This window comes from Cygnus olor, chromosome 3 (assembly GCF_009769625.2).
Source record: "Cygnus olor isolate bCygOlo1 chromosome 3, bCygOlo1.pri.v2, whole genome shotgun sequence".
In the NCBI taxonomy this organism is placed as follows: Eukaryota; Metazoa; Chordata; class Aves; order Anseriformes; family Anatidae; genus Cygnus; species Cygnus olor.
This window is the reverse complement of record NC_049171.1, coordinates 41,580,000-41,592,120: the sequence shown is the minus strand read 5'-3', so window position 1 is coordinate 41,592,120 and position 12,121 is coordinate 41,580,000.

Sequence of the window (12,121 nt, the reverse complement as noted above, 5' to 3'; positions counted from 1 at the left end):
TGCAATGATATCAAAGCATGTATTTATATATTTATCCCCTGAATTTCCGTAGAAATTCTTTGTAGATCTGTTATTAGGTTAACTAACTAGCAGAGAAACAAACAAACAAATATTAGTCCAAATCCCTCTATATTAGGAAAGGAGTGAATTATAAACAAATTGTTAATAGCCTGGGTGAGATCGGTACCTGACAAGGACATGGAGTCTATGTCATACTTACCATGTTATATGTGTAAGTTTTCAAAAAGAATAATGGAAAGGAAATCCAGTAATACAGGAGTATCAATGCTTGCTCAGACAGAAGCTACACGTGGATCAATATTATTTTACCTATTCTAAGTAAATGAATAGTTAATAATATACGACCAGAGTTAGTCAATAGTTAATAATATACGTACCACTATGCCTGCTCTTGATGTTCTCAGAATGTTCAGCTCAGGGAGTGCTTAAACAATATGTAGCTTCTGTGTATTTGACAATTTTCTGTGTATTTTACAATCTGTGGGCCATAAAGTTGATCAGAGGGCTGGAGCACCTCCTTTATGAAAAAAGGCTGAGAGAGCTGGGGCTGTTCAACCTAATGAGAAGGCTCTGGGGTGACCTCATTGCAGCTTTTCAACTTAAAGGGGGCTTGTAAAAAAGATGGAGAGCAACTTTTTGCTCAGTCAGATAATGAGAGGACAAGGGGAAAACTAAAAGAGGGGAGATTAAGATTAGATGAAGAGAAGTTGTCAATACCCCATCCCTGGAGGTGTTCAAGACCAGGTTGGATGGGGCCCTGGGTAACCCGATCTAGTGGGTGGCATCCCTGCCCATGGCAGGGGGGGTGGAACTAGATGATCTTTAAGGTCCCTTCCAACTTGAGACATTCTATGATTCCATGATCTCTCTGCTGTAAGCTTATCATTTGAAACCATGCAAGATTTTTATCTTAAGAATCCTGTCATGTGATACATTTTAAGTATCACATTTTTATGCAGTATACCTTTAGATTTCCTAAGATTTTCTAGGTGTCTGGAAACTTAAATGAACAAAAATCTAAAGAACTTACTGTTTTTCTAAACTAGTAAGTTAGGCAGTGGCAATAAATGTTCCCAAGTGCTAGAATTTTATTATGTGGATTGCTAAAGAGTTAAAATGGTTTTGGCTTAAACTAGTGTGGTGGTTTTACCCTCCTGGGCAGCTGAACTCCACCACAACCACTCTCTCACTCCTCCTTCTGAAAGAAAAAGAGGGGAGTAAATGCAACAGAAAGGGCTCAAGGGTGGAGATATGGATGGGGAGATCACTCTACAATTATCACCATAGGTAAAACAAGCTCAGCATAGAGAGATTAATATAATTTATTGCCTTTCACTAACAGACTAGAGCAGTGAGAAACTAAAAGCCAACTAAAAACACCTTCCCCACAACAACCCTCTTCTACCTTCTCCACTCAAGTTGTGCAGGGGAATGGGGAATGGGGGCTGTGGTCAGTCCCTAGCACTTTGTCTCCACTGCTTCACATGGTCACTCTCTGCCCCTGTTCCACAATATGCTTTGATATTCCTGTGAGAGACCTAGAGACTGTTTAGACTCTGCAGTATCCTGTGGAGAAATATAAAGTGCTGCTGGCTGCAGCAAAATGACCTGTGTGTAAGTGCTAAAGGTATAAACAAGAAATGGCTTAAGAATCACTTGACAATAGGAGATGGTCTGGCAGTGACTTTCTTCGTACAGCACAGTAAGGTGTAAAATGACACATAGAAGCAGTTTCACTGTGCACAGCAAAATACAGAAGAACAGAGGACAGAGGAAAGAAAATAATTTTGCTCTAACAAAGACTGAAGGATAAATCTGTGCATGGTGGTCTCAGTTCAGGTGGTCTCAGCTGAGACCTGAAGCTGTCTGTGTCTTCATGAAAAGCAATACAAGTTTTCAATTGCCAACAAATAAATGATCAAGAAATAAATGTATAAATTAAATAAGTATGGATACCTTTTCAATGAGATCTCTCTGAATAGTCTAGTAACGGGAAACAAATATCACATTAATGCCTAGCCTTGGCCCAGCCTCTCAAGGAAACGAACCAAAACACCATTAAGTCCATCAAAATTTTCAGCTGTGAGGTTTATAAGGTGATCTGAAGGGCACAGGAAAATACAAATATGAATAGGTGAACAGATGTTTTTGTTTACTGAGAAAGTACGAAAGTACTTTTTTTTTTTTTTCTGCAATTAGTCTCATTCATATTTTGTTTTAAAATAACTCATATACACAGGAAATCAACAGTGATTAACCTGACATTGCAAAGAGAGAAAAGAGTGTTTGAAATGTATTATCTAATAAAATAGTAGGCCTAGATTCTTAGATTTCTTTGTGAACACTTCATAAAAGAATACTTACTCATACTCGAGTAATTACTTTTCTGTGTGCTATTGCCAAGCTCATTATTTTATTGAAGGCTGAAGTCAGCACTGCATGTACCCAATTTTGAATGCTAAGCATCATAGGTTCAGTTGGTCCGGAAGAACTGGCTGGAGTGTCCTAATTGCACACCTGAGGAGTTACAGCTGAGCATTTTACAAACAGATGAACAAGCAAACAAATAAATGACAATGACAACAAAAACACTTAAATGAGATAGTGCAAAGGTTTAATCTTCCACATGGAAGCTACTCCATGGACCTGAATTTAAACAATGTTTGAAAACATTAACAGTCACATATGGACTTCCACAGACTTAGAAACAGCTTGTCTTTTGCTTTCTTTCATCACCCTAAACTGGAAATATCCTTGCAACCAATCAGTGTGGGGCCTGATCCCATTTCCAGTGAACATGAAGGCTGGACTACTTCCATTGTCTTGAACTTTATTCCCTTTGTGTAGGACTCAACAACCTATTGAAGCTTGTCTGTATATAAGACTCTAGTTGATATCTACTCTTCTTTAGTTAGATATGGGTATTGATGCAGATATTAACCAACAATGCTACAGTAAGCATCAGAAGCAGTTGAAAACCACTTCTTTCCCCTCAAAGCTCTTGAAGTGCAATACTATTATCAAAGATAGAATCCTAGAATCATAGGATATCCTATGTTGGAAGGGATCCACAAGGATCATTGAGTCCTACCCCTGGATCCACACAGAACCACCCAAAAATATGACCATATGTCCAAGAGCATTGCCAAATGCTTCTGGAACACTGACAGGCTCAGTGCCATGACCACTGCCCTGGGGAGCCTGTTCCAGTGCATGACCACCCACTCGGTGAAGAACCTTTTCCCAACATCCAGACTGTAACTCTCCTGTTGCAGCTCCATGCCATTCCCTTGGGTTCTGTCACTGTCACCAGAGAGCAGATCTCAGCACCTGCCCCTCCGCTTCCCTTGTGAGGAAGTTGCAGGCCTCCATGAGGCCTCCCCTCAGTCTCCTCTTCTCTGGGCTGAACAAACCAAGTGACCTCAGAAGACGTTCCTCATACATCTTGCCCTCTAGACTCTTCACCCTCTTTGTAGCCCTCTTTTGGACACTCTCTAGTAGTCTTATGTCCTTATATTATGGTGCCCAAAAATGCACACAGCACTTGAGGTGAGGCCGCACCAGTGCAGAACAGAGCAGGACAATCACTTCCTTTGACCAGCTTGCAATGCCGTGCTTGATGAACCCCAGGAATCCTACCCCTGTAGAACCTCAGTGGTGACTCCACTAGTGACTGGCTGCCAGCCTGATGCAACCCCAGGAATACTTGAACAACTATGAATTAAGGTAAAATCTGGTTTTCATAGTTAACTGAAAAAAGACTGTACAAGACAGAGCATAAATTAACAACTACTACTACAACAACAACAACAAACAGTAAGTTGAGCTTAAAACTAATTCTGAAGGCCAAATGGGAATAAGACAAGCTTAATTTACTTCCTAACACATTCATCATTAGCACATTAATCAACTTGAAATCATTCATATATCTATGTACACACCCAGACCGACTGCCCGTCCAAACATGCGGCAGTTCAGGTCTCCGGATGCGGGGAGTGTCTGAGCCTCTTGCTGCCATCGGCGGGAGGCAGAGAGACTGCTTGCGTGAGGTGCGAGCAGGTGGACGACCTGGTCCGCATGGTGGCGGAACTCAAGGAGGAGGTGCAGAGGTTGAGGGACATCAGGGAGTGCGAGCGGGAGATAGACTGGTGGAGCAACTCCCTGCAGGACCGGAGGGAGAGGGACCAGGGTGAGACGCCCCAAAGGGGGGTGGACCCCCTGCCCTGTCGCCATCGGGCAGAGGGAGGGGACCTGCGAGTTGAGGAGGAATGGAGACAGGTCCCTTCTCGACCTCGCAGGAGATGCCCTCCCCTTCCGGCGCCGCCTTCCCAGGTGCCCTTGAACAATAGGTTTGAGGCCCTGGAGCTTGAGAGACCGGTGGGTGAGGACAAGGTAGGAAGCCTACCCAGGAGGATGCCTGAGGTGAGGAAGTTGACTCCACGCCTCAGGACTGCCTCCACCAAGAAAGAAAGAAGGGTGATTGTTGTGGGCGACTCCCTCCTCAGGGGAACGGAGGGCCCTATTTGTCGGCCTGACCCCACACATAGGGAAGTCTGCTGCCTCCCTGGGGCCAGGGTCAGAGACGTTACCAGGAAGCTTCCAAACCTGGTTCGCCCCTCTGACTATTACCCGCTTTTGATAGTCCAGGCTGGCAGTGATGATGTTGAAAAGAGAAGCCTCAAGGCTATCAAACAGGACTATAGGCGGCTGGGACGATTGGTGGAGGGAGCGGGAGTGCAGGTGGTGTTTTCGTCTATCCCTGCGGGGGAAGGGAGAGGCACAGAGAGCACACGGAAAGCTCACGTGGTTAATAGGTGGCTCAGAGGCTGGTGCCAGCACAGAAATTTTGGTTTTTTTCACCATGGGGAGCTTTACTCGGCACCCAGCCTGATGGCCCCAGACGGGTCCCTATCTCCAAGGGGAAAACGGATCCTAGGCCAGGAGCTGGCGGGGCTCATAGAGAGCGCTTTAAACTAGGTAAGAAGGGGGACGGGGCTCAAACAAGGCTTGTTGGAGCTGTGCTGGGGGAAACAATGGCTAGGCTGGGGAAGAAGGCGATGGCCCAGCTGAAGTGCATCTACACTAATGCACGCAGCATGGGTAACAAACAGGAGGAGCTGGAAGCCATCGTGCAGCAGGCAGGCTACGACTTGGTTGCCATCACAGAGACGTGGTGGGACCGCTCCCACGACTGGAGTGCTGCAATGCCTGGCTATCGGCTCTTCAGGAGGGACAGGCAGCACAGAGGGGGTGGTGGCGTGGCTCTCTACATTAGAGAATCTTTTGATGTTGTGGAACTCCAGGCTGGGAATGATAAGGTTGAGTCCCTGTGGGTTAGGATCAGTGGGAAGGCAGGCAAGGCTAGCATCCTGGTCGGGGTCTGTTATAGACCGCCGAACCAGGATGAGGAGACGGATGAGGAGTTTTGTAGGCAACTGACAGAAGTTGCAAAATCGTCGGCGCTTGTCCTCGTGGGGGACTTCAACTTCCCAGACATATCCTGGAAACACAACACGGCACAGAGAAAGCAGTCTAGGAGGTTTCTGGAGAGTGTGGGAGATATCTTCCTGACGCAGCTGGTCAGTGAACCTACCAGGGGTGGTGCCCCGCTAGACCTTCTCTTCACAAACAGAGAAGGACTGGTGGGAGATGTGGTGGTCGAGAGCTGTCTTGGGCAGAGTGACCACGAAATGGTAGAGTTCTCTATTCTTGGCGAGGCCAGGAAGGGGACCAGTAAAACTGCTGTATTGGACTTCCGGAGGGCTGACTTTGAGCTGCTCAGGACACTGGTTGGCCGAGTCCCTTGGGAGGCGGTTCTGAAGGGCAGAGGAGTCCAGGAAGGCTGGGCGCTCCTCAAGAAGGAAATCTTAACGGCACAGGAGCGGTCCGTCCCCACGTGCCCAAAGACGAGCCGGCGTGGAAGAAGACCGGCCTGGCTCAACAGAGAGTTGCGGCTTGTGCTTAGCAGAAAAAAGAGGTTTTATAATCTTTGGAAAAAAGGGCAGGCCACTGAGGAGGACTACAAGGATGTAGCGAGGCTGTGCAGGGAGAAAATTAGAAAGGCCAAAGCTCATCTGGAGCTCAACCTGGCTACTGCCGTTAAAGACAACAAAAAATCCTTTTACAAATATATCAACGCGAAACGGAGGACTAAGGAGAATCTCCATCCTTTACTGGATGCGAGGGGAAATGTAGTTACTAAGGATGAGGAAAAGGCTGAGGTGCTTAATGCCGCCTTTGCCTCAGTCTTTAGCGGCAATACGGGTTGTTCTCTGGATACCCAGTGCCCTGAGCTGGTGGAAGGGGATGGGGAGCAGGATGTGGCCTTCGCTATTCATGAGGAAATGGTTGGCGACCTGCTACGGAGCTGGGATGTGCGCAAGTCGATGGGGCTGGATGGGATGCACCTGAGGGTACTGAAAGAACTGGCGGAGGAGCTGGCCGAGCCGCTTTCCATCATTTATCGGCAGTCCTGGCTATCGGGGGAGGTCCCAGTTGACTGGCGGCTAGCCAATGTGACGCCCATCTATAAGAAGGGCCGGAGGGCAGACCCGGGGAACTATAGGCCTGTCAGTTTGACCTCAGTGCCAGGAAAGCTCATGGAGCAGATTATCTTGAGGGTCATCACGCGGCACTTGCAGGGCAAGCAGGCGATCAGGCCCAGTCAGCATGGGTTTATGAAAGGCAGGTCCTGCTTGACGAACCTGATCTCCTTCTATGACAAAGTGACGCGCTTGGTGGATGAGGGAAAGGCTGTGGATGTGGTTTACCTTGACCTCAGTAAGGCTTTTGACACCGTTCCCCACAACATTCTCCTCAAGAAACTGGCTGCTCGGGGCTTGGACTGGCGTACGCTTCGCTGGGTTAGAAACTGTCTGGATAGCCGGGCCCAGAGAGTTGTGGTGAATGGAGTCAAATCCAGTTGGAGGCTGGTCACTAGTGGCGTCCCCCAGGGCTCGGTACTGGGGCCGGTCCTCTTTAATATCTTTATCGATGATCTGGATGAGGGCGTCCAGTGCACCCTCAGGAAGTTTGCAGATGACACCAAGTTAGGTGCGTGTGTCAATCTGCTCGAGGGTAGGAAGGATCTGCAGGAGGATCTGGATAGGCTGGACCGATGGGCTGAGGTCAACTGTATGAAGTTCAACAAGGCCAAGTGCCGGGTCCTGCACCTGGGGCGCAACAACCCCGAGCAGAGCTACAGGCTGGGAGATGAGTGGCTGGAAAGCTGCCTGGCCGAGAAGGACCTGGGAGTATTGGTTGATAGTCAGCTGAATATGAGCCAGCAGTGTGCTCAGGTGGCCAAGAAGGCCAACAGCATCCTGGCCTGTATAGGAAGCAGTGTGGCCAGCAGGGCTAGGGAAGTGATTGTGCCCCTGTACTCAGCTCTGGTGAGGCCGCACCTCGAGTACTGTGTTCAGCTTTGGGCCCCTCGCTACAGGAAGGACATGGAGGTGTTCGAGCGAGTCCAGAGAAGGGCGACCAAGCTGGTGAGGGGTCTGGAGAACAAGTCTTACAAGGAGCGGCTGAGGGAGCTGGGATTGTTCAGTCTGGAGAAGAGGAGGCTCAGGGGCGACCTTATCGCTCTCTATAGGTACCTTAAAGGAGGCTGTAGAGAGGTGGAGGTTGGTCTGTTCTCCCACGTGCCTGGTGACAGGATGAGGGGGAATGGGCGAAAGTTGCGACAGGGGAGTTTTAGGTTCGATGTTAGGAAGTACTTCTTTACCGAAAGGGTTATTAAGCGTTGGAACGGGCTGCCCAGGGAGGTGGTGGAGTCGCCATCCCTGGAGGTCTTTAAAAGACGTTTAGATGTAGAGCTTAGCAATATGGTTTAGTGGAGTACTTAGTGTTAGGTCGGAGGTTGGACTCGATGATCTTGAGGTCTCTTCCAACCTAGAAATCTGTGTCTGTGTCTGTGTCTGTGTCTATCTAAAGGCCATTCAACTTAGAATATGTAACCCATGTGCAGACAGAGTGGTCCAGATTATCTGACTGAATTTTAGAATGTTAGTTCAGTTGCCAAAGTTGGATATCTAACCTCAATGATTCTGTAATTAATGGAGAAAGAAAGAAAGTCTTCCCAAATGTGTTTCAGCCTAAGATCTGACTTATAAGAATGTAATGACTATTTCTCTCTACCAGTTATATAAATTTGTATCCACCAGCTATATGGGTAATCTATAGCATCTAACGCAGGTAACTTGAATGCCCAAAATGAAGTGAGGTGAAACTGGTTTCCAAAACAATCTATTGTGCTGAATAATTCTAAAAGTTAAAAAGTAAGATGCTAGAAGACTGCATGACTTGTTCAAATTCACATTTAGAGTGTATGAGTAACCAAAAAAAAATAAAATTGTCTACCTTGCCTAGTATTTCATTTATGTATCTTTACTTTCTCCTTGCAGTCATTTTCATAGTTGGTTATCTCTTCACTTTGGTCACAGAGGATAGAGCGTGTACCATACCTAAAAGTCTCAAAAGAATGAAATTCAAGTGATTATGCAGGATTCAAGTAACAGGGCAATTTGGAAGTTGGTGAGAAATTCAGCAGCAGTTTGAGAAATTCTATTTTTAACCTGTTCAGCCAAAGCCTTAGAACAAAGTCTGTTTGATTTGTTATATTTCAGAAAATGGTTAGTTGTGAGTATTTAAATGCATTGTCAAAACTTGTATTCCTTGCTTTAAGCTAGCTTTACATGCAGTAGAGGATAAATGATTTTTACAGTGTCTTGGATTGTCTTGTACTTGATTTTGTCACGTTGACAGCATGGTGCACCTTCTGAGGCAAACACTCAATGAGTTATGTCTTCTTATATATGTCTGATGCTAAAAAGCAATCAGACAAAGTATACCCCTTTGAATGGGCATCGACTGCTGAGCTACTAGTAAGCACTTACAAGTCTGCCTTGCTTGAAAGTTTTGCAGGACTGTATGTATCAGTGAGAGAGGACAGAAATATCTACTACTTTGCTATAGGGAGAGATTCACACAAGGTGCAAATCAACATAAATTTACTCAGAAACCAATACCTCCCAGTTACACCATGACATTAAAAAAAACATCAATGACAATGTAATGTTTAAAAAAGTACATCTGTCTGAATTTAATACTGAAGAGTTGTCTGAATAGTTCTGAAGCAAAACCATACCTTTTACATTTCTTTAATCAGAGACATTTGGAGGGATTTTATATATACATATGTGTATATGTATATATATATATAAAAAAGGGTAATCTTGTCTTCTGTTTTTGTCATATAGAATATAGGAGCATGGAATACTATAATGAAACACTCCATATGAAACATCATTCCTGTACAATGGTTCAATTGTTATTTAAATTATCTTTTGAGAGTTACTATCCTGCTTCTGCCTATCAAGAGAACTGTGGGGAAGAAAGCATTCTATCATAAGTATTATTTTCAAATATAAGGAGTTTGATTGTAAAATCTAAACGTGGATGAGTTATTCTGCAAGAAGAATATTTTTAATTTAGGAGTGGAATCAATGTTCATTCAAAAAAAAAAAAAAAAAAAAAAAATTCAAAGACAACAAGTCATGTGAATTCCAAACTGGTAATGTTATGTTCCACAAGCCTTCTTGGCTCACTTTTTAGACTGATGTTAGAAAGGCTGTTTATTAGCTTTAGTTTTTATTATGTTTGATCACAAGCATAGTATTACTTGAATTTTCCCTTTTCTGAAGCATTATCAGAGCCTCTGGGAGTTCAAAACTTTTTGCTTATCTCTGACAGCAATTCATCTACCAAATAAACTTCAAAACAAATTTGCTCCTCTTTGAAGTACAAAACTGCAATGTTGAGGTCATTTGCATTTACCCATTAAACTACAGTGCTTTTTTTTTGTTTGTTTGTTTGTTTGTTTTTTTTTAATCGAAATGACAACCATTAATGACAAAATATATATATTGAGTCTTTCTTTTTCTTTCTGCCTAGCATGAACATTATGGAATGATAATAAGGAATCACCTTAGACAAGCATAGATGAAAATGAGTTCTGCTCAGTACTGTATATCCACAGCTAAACATTTCCAAACTGCTTTGATGGCTCTTACTTTTTAAAAGGCTTTATCCAAGCTTCCATATTCACAACCACATTGAACTGTATGTTACTAAAAAGTAGTTAAAGTTCTCTTCTCTAAAGTGATTAATCTCACCCCAGTTAATCTCCTCATCCACACTTTGCTTCTAAGGCGTAACATCAGCTATTTTTTATTGGATTTCAGTTGATTAGATAGACTGATTTAAGGCTAGTTAAACTGTGTTACAATTGTGACAGGGAGAGATTCCCTCTCTGTGTTAAAATCCCATTGTATCTTCTGGTATCTTCTGAGGATGTGGGGCCAAAGCATTTTTGTTGTTATTGTTTTGTTTTGTTTTGTTTTGTTTTTAATCTGTTGAGCTAAAAAAGAGATCAGTCCCAGCTGGATATGAGAGAACATCCTTAGAAATCCTTTCCCTTGGGCTAACATATTTACTTGCTTTCTTTTCTCCTTCTAGCTTCCCATGACATTCACAAATAAAGGTTCCCCACACCCATTTTGCATTGATTATGAGTTCAGAGCCAAAAATGTTAGGAACAGAAAACCCATACAAATAATTAACATTTGTCAACAAGAACCATTATGCTGCTGGGTACAAAGCAAAACTTAATTTGCTACCGAAGAATTCAAGTATGTCCTGAAGAGGGGTGAAAATAATGTTTTTAAATTAACTGAGATACCAAATTCTTTTTCAGTAAATAAATAAATAAATTATACTAATAAGGTAACTTTACAAATAGGTGATATGGGTATCATGTTATAACTTTTCTCATTCTGATGAAGAGTGGGTTATGGAATAATGGGAGAAATATGAAAATATGCAGTTCAGAAAATCTGAATATTTTGCATCCTATTGTGCTGATGCATGCTACCTCAAAAATGTACTATATCATTGCTTCAGCTACCAAAAAAAAATGAAGGGAGCTTTAAAAGATTTGTGTGAAACTATTTTTAAATGCAAAAGGAAGTATGAAATGATTCACATGATTCATTTATATGTTTAGCACAGCAGCCTCAAACTGGTAAATACTACTTTCAAGCGTGCAAGTATTTCTATTGGTTATACTGTGTTTAAAGATGACCAAGTGTTTCATTCCGTTGTTGGTTTGGTGCCATCCTGCTCACTGTCTTGTTTTGCTTTTTTCTTTTCCTGCGCCAAACACTAAAGCTCATAGTAAGAGAAAACACCATGCAAATCTATACACTAATGCACCTAGTAGCAAGAGGCAAATAGACATGAAAAGAACAAAGGGGTAGATATATATATATATATTTTTTTTTTTCCCTCTCTCTCTCTCAAGAGAAATGGGGACATGAAAAACAATAGCTGCAACATATTTGGTTTGCAATACATGTTAAAATCTTTGTCAACATTAATTAAAATTGGTTTCAATAGAAACACTGTCTCATTGAAAGATTGAAAGAGGATGAAAGAGCATAAACAAAGGATAATGTCAGCAGTATATCCAGATGGGAAGAGGTGTGTAGCATGGTGCTGCAGGGATCTGTATTAAGTCAGGGATTAATATCTTCACTAACCCAGGAGAGAAGTAAATAGCATTAATTACATTCACAGATAATACTAAAGAGATGCTTGGAGGACAGGGAAGTAATGCGAGGAGACTTAATTACTGTAGAAACAGAAAATATCTGAATGTTTGCACAATGCTTTACACAGCAGGGCACTGATCTTCAGTGAAGGAGTGAAGTTCCCAAGAAGTAATAGAAAAAGTGAATTGTTTTAAAAGTGAACAAGAGTTAAACATTCAGTTTTAAAAAATGCAAGGTGAAAAGCCAAAAAAAAAAAAGTATCATAAGCATTGAACAGAAGCAGGAAATTGGACAACAGAAATACTGAAAATGACCATAGGTGTAAGAAGAGAATCATTTGCATGCATTTTCCATACCCTTGTGGCATGAAGAAATCAACTTATTTCTGAGGCATGCATACAAAAAGGCATCAGGTCTTGTGGCAGGAAGATAAAAGCACTTTGTTCAATGATGGAAATGTGACTGTCTATAGAAAATTACATATGATT